Source organism: Thalia democratica, chromosome 5, assembly GCF_965202585.1.
Source record: "Thalia democratica chromosome 5, ktThaDemo2.hap1.1, whole genome shotgun sequence".
Lineage (NCBI taxonomy): Eukaryota > Metazoa > Chordata > Thaliacea > Salpida > Salpidae > Thalia > Thalia democratica.
The window spans coordinates 10,659,997-10,668,454 of record NC_139169.1 but is presented as its reverse complement, the minus strand read 5'-3'; positions in this window follow the sequence as shown (position 1 = coordinate 10,668,454).

The window sequence follows — 8,458 nt, the reverse complement described above, 5'->3', positions numbered from 1 at the left end:
AAAAAAATATATCTAAACGGGATAATAGTATTTGTACCAAAAGTGATGGTTATTTTTAAATAAATTGTAACACTTAAAAGTAAGCATTTTGATTGTTAAAATGATTTAAAAGGTTTTAAAAATATAATTTTTAGAATATCTTAAATTATGGGCTTTTAGTTGTAAGATAAACAATTTTAATAGCAAAGAATAAATTAAGACAGTACTAGTATCTAACTATTTGATTAAATTTGAAAATTGTAAAAAATGCTGAACATCTAAATTCAGAAAACAACTTAATTTACTAAAATTAGATCACAATTTAATTATACTAATGACGTTAAATAAAATACCTCAGAATATCATCGACTCCTAAAATTTATATATCGATTTCTTATTTCATCATGTTAGTAGGGCTGTTCGTCATCAATTTTAAGCTGCTGTTAAGCGGTTTTTAAAAAATAATGAAATAGTTTTAAAACTTGGTTATTAATTGTATTTTAACTATCTGTTGTCCGAATTAGTCAACTTTTTTCTTTCAACTAAAAACGTCGTTTAATTAAACAAATTTATAGTGAAATATGTTGTTTTGTTAAAAGGAAAAAAAAATAGTGGTAAAGACATCTTTAAAAACATAGAGTACCACGAATTTCCACATACTATAAATTAAACTGTTTTGTATAATTAAAGTATTTGTTTTAATCATTTCGTTCCTTATCAGTTTAAGGATACATATAGCAACTTTTTGTAGTGTATTGAAAAGACAATTTTAAAGTTTACAGTATTTTATTTCGTTGTTCTTTATGATCTAAAAGTAGCAAAACTGATGGCTTTCAAACCTCAATAGTTTATATTATTTCTTTAAATAAACTTATTTTCTTTAAATCCTGAAATTTAAAGCACGAGAAAGTCAAATAATTTATACTAACCGTTCTAAAAATTAATCTTCAGACTTATCAGTTAAAGATCGAGTGTAACTTTTTAAACTATTTAGAAATAATAATTATATACTATAAATATAACTATTAAAATTTAGAATTAGTTTAAAAATTGAATAATAAGTACTTTACTTAAAATTTTAATTGACAGCAAAATTCTTTTCCGAAAAAATATAATTATCAAATATGTACTATATAGTTTTTAATTTTGTTATCAAAAAAGTTACCATCGAGAAAAAGTTATGAGATTGTCAAAGCGGCCAAATCAAATATTGTTGATAAAAAAATATTAGTGTTGTAAACTTGTAACTCTGTCTAAAAAACTTGCAATAAAACATTTTTTATTTTTTTTATTGAAAAACATGACTCTGAATTAGAATCTCACTGGTGGAGAACAATTTATTTTCAGTCAAAAGTTTAAAAAGCAGGCAAAATCCTTATTTATAGATGTTCAATTTTTGTCAGAAGTCAGTTGGTTTTGCAGGTTTTAGAATTTCAAATAAACGCATCTTTACCAAAGTATTTTGACTTAATTTGTAAACTTTTAACACCAAAGTCTGCCACAGATATACGGAGCTGGTATGGACTATTAAGTCAAGTATCTAACTTTGCCAAACTTCGTAAAGTTTAGCACTTTTTGAGACTTTTTTGAGACTAATTCAATTCGACGGAAAATTTGAAAGAATTTTTAATGAGTTAAAAGAAATTATAATGATGCAATGCGAAGCGTTGTACAAATTTTTGATCTTTTAAAATTGACATTTCTATGACCTGACTGGTCAAAGCAAGGCCTAGGCTACTTTCTCATGTCAAAAAATATGTTGCAACAGTCAATTACTAGACTTCTAATCCACTGGTTGGAAAGATGCACCTGCAGGATAAGGTTTTTAAATGGAGCAGAAAAGAAACATGCTACCATTAAAGGAAAGTCGCTGGCCATTACTTGGTCGTTAAAGCAGAGAAATTTTTTTACTAAAACTGAAATAATCTAATAATAATACAGATAATTAGCCACTAGTAAAGAATTTTGGTGATTGTGCTTTAAACGAAATTCAGAATATGCGAACATTTAGACTAAATCAGTAGACACTACCATGTCTTTTTGAAATACACTAAATGCCTTGTAAAACTAAATTAGCTTCAGACGCTACATTACGTTATCATAAAATATAATAAATTTGCATGGTGGTTACTTGACCATTGAATAACTTCTTAAAGATTTATTTAGTAATGAAGTAAACCGTTCAATCACAATCACTTGGAAAGAAAATGTAGAAGAAATATTAAGTGACAAACTACTTTTAGTTGTATTAAAGAAGGTCGAAGTTTAAAACTTGATAAATCTTTGTCAGCGTAATTGAGATACGATGGTTATCTGTATGTAAGAGATGGATTTTTCCTATTAGGTTTTTACAGAGCATCGGTGCATTTAAGTTTACGACCTCGTGTTCCCAATGAGTTACATTCAACACACCAAAGTGTAACATCTATGCATTACAGCTCAGCAGCCTGGGATTACACAGGACATTTAATCAATACAAGAAAAGTGTAAAGCTGCAACTAAAACTTTCCTTTCGACCATCATTACCTAAATAATTTGTTTTAATCCTCAAAAAATCCTTTCAAGAAGGTACTTAAAGATTTTTCCAGTTTGCTGGAAACATTTTTCTAGTAATAAGCGACATTTTGTTGGGTTAGACAGAAATATTTTCAATATTCAGCGGAATGTCTCAAGCAGGTTCGCGTGGTTTGGTTAAGTGACTACAAGACTTATTTTCTATGGATTACCTGATGAGATATTAAGAAATTGTAGACTAGAGTTTTCGTCTAGTTTAACGAAGGAATTTTGAAAAATCTGGGATATTGCACATCGAGTAGCTTCAGCATACTACCCAAGGTTAGATAGATGAGCAGAATTCACTGTAAAGCAAGCAAAAAGACTTCTAGGGTCCAATGTTACTAAATCAGGTACCGTAGATAGCTATAGGATTTTAACTACGATGCTTCAGCTGATATTCAACCCTGACAGCGGTTGTAAAGTGTCCCCAGCTGAAGTTATATATATGGACAACAGCTACGAAATGGTTTTGCTTTTTTAAATCCTATGATAACAGCTACAAATGTTTTATTAATCCTGCAGTGCGACCAGTATGGAGAGAAGAATGGAAATTTTAAAAACAGGCGCTGCGTACGAGATTCGTCAAAAATGGCAGAGGCTTTCAACCACAAACCTTTGAACGGTGGAGGTAGTTGTCTACTGCAGAACCAGAGCGGTACTCTACCAGTAGGACAGGAAAAGAGTTCTTATGAAGGTGCTTCAACATAATGTATTTATTGTAAGAATTGAATGCTTAAGGAGATTGAAGCGAAGTCATAGAAGGTTAATGAGGTTGTACAACCAAATCTTAGATATTAAAAAGTTCTATTTGCATAAGTTTTTTTTTAATTTCTAAATTTAAAAGTTTAAGGCAGTGTTCAAAAAATTTTAAGTTTTTTTAGGCTGGAAGAAATTTAAATAGAATTAAATAAACTATGATCGATAAAAAAGAATGGTTATAACCATCTGGTTTAAATTTAAAACATAGATGTCGATTAAAGTTGGTGTCTAAGTAGTTGATTAATTCGTAAGTGTTTGTAGAGCGTATTTGTGTTTTGTACTGTATAGTATTTTTTTTTTCTGAGTTACGTTGACAAAACTTGTTGGAAATAAATTTGTGGTGTTTATTTATTTAATGAAAACAAAAAAATTACTATGTTTTAAATATCAAAAAACTGTTTTTCATTATAGGTTTAAATTAGTAGTTAAATGGATAAATAAGTAGATTTTTCTGAATTAAAGTAAATTAACCTTTTAATAAACCACTTTTTTTTTAAGCTGTTTTCTAACTATTTTTTTATTAAAGTAATGGTGTAAAAAATTATTGTTCAAACAGAGAGTTGAGATTAAAGTAAAATTGGGTATTTTATCTAACTATCAAATCTATTATAAACTGCTTTAGTCTAATTTTATTCCCTTAACACGTTTAATTGAAATTTGAATAAAACTACCTAGTTTAAATATAAAATACCATAATCAGTATAAGTGTTTTAAATGAACTACAATAATTTACTATGTTGATTTAGAAATCAAAAAAAAATATTCTTATTCACTACTTAAAAGCAAAACTAAAGATAATTTTCAAGTTTTTCTTGAATTTTTAAGAAAAATTAGTTCATGTAGTTTTTGAAATAGTTAATAACGATTTTTTATATAATTTTTCATAATTTATTTATTGAATAATATACAACAATGTTTTTTTTTTTTAACTTCATTTTAATATAAGTAAATTAACATTAATCAGTATTTAAGAATATGTATGGCCGCTTTGTTGCGGCTTAAAATTTATGACTAGAATATTAATAATTAAAAATAATTTTAAAGTATTTTATAACCTATATAACAACTAGATTTTGCAGAAATGTTTCAAAACGTCAACGAAAAATAATTAGTTGACGCTTTGATATATATTATAACAACATGATAACAAGTAAAGTTTGTCTTTTGTTTAGATTAAAAATGTACATGTTGAATTTAGATTTTTTAAGTAGCTCATTATTTTTATAGTAGTTGTAATGAACACGTAGTGTTTTACATGTGGTTTAGTTTTTTCTGACATATATTGATAACATATACTGGAATTAAATTTGAGGTGTTTATTCATTTAGTGAAAACAATAAAAAATCTATGTTTAAAAAATTTATAACAATGTTGTTCATAAAATGTTCAAATTAATACTTTAATGATTAAATTAAATTATTAAAACTTAAGTAAATTAACTTTCTCTAAACAACCGTTTTTATTCTAAGCTGCTAAATAAATACGATTTTTTAGAGGAATTGTATAATTGATATTTATTTAAATAGATAGTTGTGTATTTAACCGAAACATAAAAATTATTACAAACTGCTTTAATCTAACTTTATTCCCTAAACACGTAATATGGATTTAAAAAAAGCTAATAAAAAAAATATAAATAAGGTAAAATAATTTAGTTCGTTAGTAAAAAAACTCCAAACTAACAAACTAACTAAGAAATAAATTTTTAAAGCATCATGTTACAAAAACTATCAAATATGTAACAGAATGACTAAAACTTAAATAAAATTTGTTTAATTCAATTTGATCGTTTATTTTAACCTTAATATGTGTTTTTGTAGAAAAAATAGTAATAATAAGAACAAATTTTGTATACTTGTTTTATTTAAAATTTTTATTACAATTGTTTTACTTTTCAAATTCTTTCAGGTTATAGATACACCTAAATATTAAATTTTGCAGAGACTTAAAACACTTTGTTTATTCAATCTTAAACTTAAAACTTGAATTCTCTTAACACAGAAAGAATATTAGCAAATTATAATATCAACTAATGCGTAGAAATGTCACGAAGTGTTTAAAAGTTTATGAAATTGAAGTTGTTATTGACTATACAACCTACAAAGTTATGATAAATTAAAAAAAATATGACAATTTGAATCAACTAAAAAGCATCTGAAATTTAGGCATCAAAAGGTTTAAAAACATTATTGATTATTTATACTGCTCATATTAACATACAATACACATAATTTGCAAATATAGGAAGTACCTGATTTTCTAGTTATTGTTTTGTTTTTAACCTGTATTATTTTATGTAAAAGCAAATCACAGAAATTAAACATTTATGCAGAATAAAAACCTTACTAATACTTTTACTTCGTGACTTAAACACAAAGTTTAAAAAATAAATCTAAGGTATTTTCAGTTTGTACCTCTAACAAATTTTTCTTATTGTAATCTTATAAATCTTAATTCAGACAAGATTTATATATAATTCGCAAATCGTTCCAGGACACAGTCAATTTTTTTACTAGATGATTTTTACCTGCATCAGTAGTTACAAAAAATAAATAAACGATAGTTTAAAAATCTAGAAGTTAATTGCAACATTTTGTTTAAAATAATTTTGGACAACAGTCCTATATCATCTGCTAGTTTAAAGTTCACTGATGAAGGACTGTTGTTCGAAATTAATTTAAACAAAATGTTGCAATTAACTTCTAGATTTTTAAAAATATTGTTTATTTGTTTTTTGTAAAATCTCTATTGACTAATGCTAACTTTATGTTAAATGTAAATTCAAAAAATAAAACGTTCAGGTCACGAACTTAGGTCAAAAACTTAATAAAATTTTAGATCTCGGACTAAAATATACTTGAGTGAAAAAAAGAGATAGAGCCGATTAAAAAAAAATATGGAATTTTTCTTCTGATATAATATTTTAGTTTTTCTTACTTATTCTGTTATATTACTTCCACCATTTTAGTGGTTTTTAAATATAATGAACGAATTTGTTAGTTTAATCTTTTCTACGTCATTTGTTTTAATACAAACATTTAAATCCAATTCACATATAATACTATAAAGATTCACTATCGATGCATTGTGTTCTTTGTAAGTAGTTTGAAATCGTGAAAATTGCAATAAGAGTTTTTTAACGGTAGCTAACAAGTTAGTGTCACAAATACACAAAGACACTCTTACATTAAATAAGTAACATTATTTTTAACTAAATTAGTTACAATTAAGTTTTTTTTTTAGTTTTTAACTTTTGTTTAAACTTGAACCACTTAAGAGCGAATAAAACCTTTCAAAACTTCGATATTTATATTAATCATTTGCTAGAATATTTTCAAATTTAATGTTGGTATGCTTATTATAGTGCATGCTTCTGTGAAAAGATGATCACTTAAAAAACGGACTAAAGACATAATCATCACCTGAAATAAATCATTCACTAGCAAACCTCTAAATGACGATGTTATAAATCTATTTTTAAAGTTTAAAAAATCTTAGAATAAAACCTGTTTAGTATTTAGCTCAAAGTTTTTATCAATGTATTTTTGTTATGCTGCATATAAAAGCTTTAACTTAAACCAATAAAAAGGTAAAACGTTTCAATATGTTTTTGATAAAACTCAGTAGCAATAAATTTAAAATACCAATAAGAAAAATCAATTATGTATTGGCTACATTGTACAACTTAAAACAGATTGCGTGAAAAAAAAAAATTAAACTCTATAGAAATGATCATACTTATTTTAAAGAAATTAAATTTAATGAGAAATGCTTTGTAATGTAAGTTTTTTACAATAACTACAGTTTACGTTTAATAATGATGTAATACTTTGTTTTAACATTTAAAGACATTTCCTACTTCATATTTTTGCAAAAATAAAAAATTTAAAAAAGTTATTAACATAAATCTTAGTGAAAAAGTTTAACTGCTTGAAATTGTATAACTAAATTTGTATGTGATTTTGTACTTTAAGCGATTTAGTTCAAGCATAAATATATTTTCATATTGCAAAATTTATAAAGCTGTTTTCGATAAGTTTCAAATTGACGTTTTCAGTTCAAAAAGCAGTTTTTGGTAACTGGGTAGGATATAAAATTATTACTTATTAGTTGTAACCTGATTTGTCATGAACTTTCAAGTTTTTAAGAGTCAATGAATCAGATTCGGGCTCTAATTTCGAAAATATCACTATTGTTTGTTTAGTTAAACTTAGTTTCTATTATATATAGAGTACATATAAAAGGATAACTAAATTTATTCTATATAAGATAAAATATTATTGAAAGTTTTAATGATTTCTTCAAACTAATTTTATTTTGTTATACTGTTAAAAAGTAAATAATTTTTCGTGTTAAAAGCTAGTTTCACATTAATCAAATTAAATAGTTTAATAGAACAATACAGTTTATGAACATTATAAAAAATCAAACAACAACTATTTCAACTATTCATATACTCTTATAAACACTTAACCAGTTAGAAAAAAGCTATGTTATTAACTCTAAAAATGATTAAAACTTCTAATCTAAATAAATAAAAAAATAATACAATAACTTACTTGCTCTGATCTACAATTTTGACTAACAAAGTTTTTTTCTTAAATATTTTAGCTAGCCAAGTCAAAAATTTGCCAACTTTAAACTAAATGATGCTATAGAAAACTTAAAATTGAAAAATCCTTAATATTATACTATAAATTTTAGAAAAAATATCATGCCATTATTTAGTTATAGAAACATCTTGGGTTGCTCTGCTATTTTTTAATTTTTTAACCTTCGACAATTAGTTAATGTTATTTTATTTTTGCAACGTTCTATACTGGTACTTCTTCCTTTTGGTTCTTCACTGATACTACTTTCCAAATCTATTTTATCAAAAATCTATATGGTAACCGATTTAAATACTTATTTTACTTTTTATAAATTAAAACATTTCTATAGAACACAAAAATCAATTTAATTTGAAATTATGAAGGTTGCTACTCTTTCAAAAAAAAGTGTTCTGGGGTAATTGAAAACCGTTGTAATATGACCTTTAACATTCCTAAGTCATTATTAGGTTTTACAAACCCTTAAAAAATATTTATATTTTTATAGACTAAAAAATTAAGATTTTTAATAAAACAGGCTGACTTCATTGATCATTACCAGCGAAAGGTTGGTA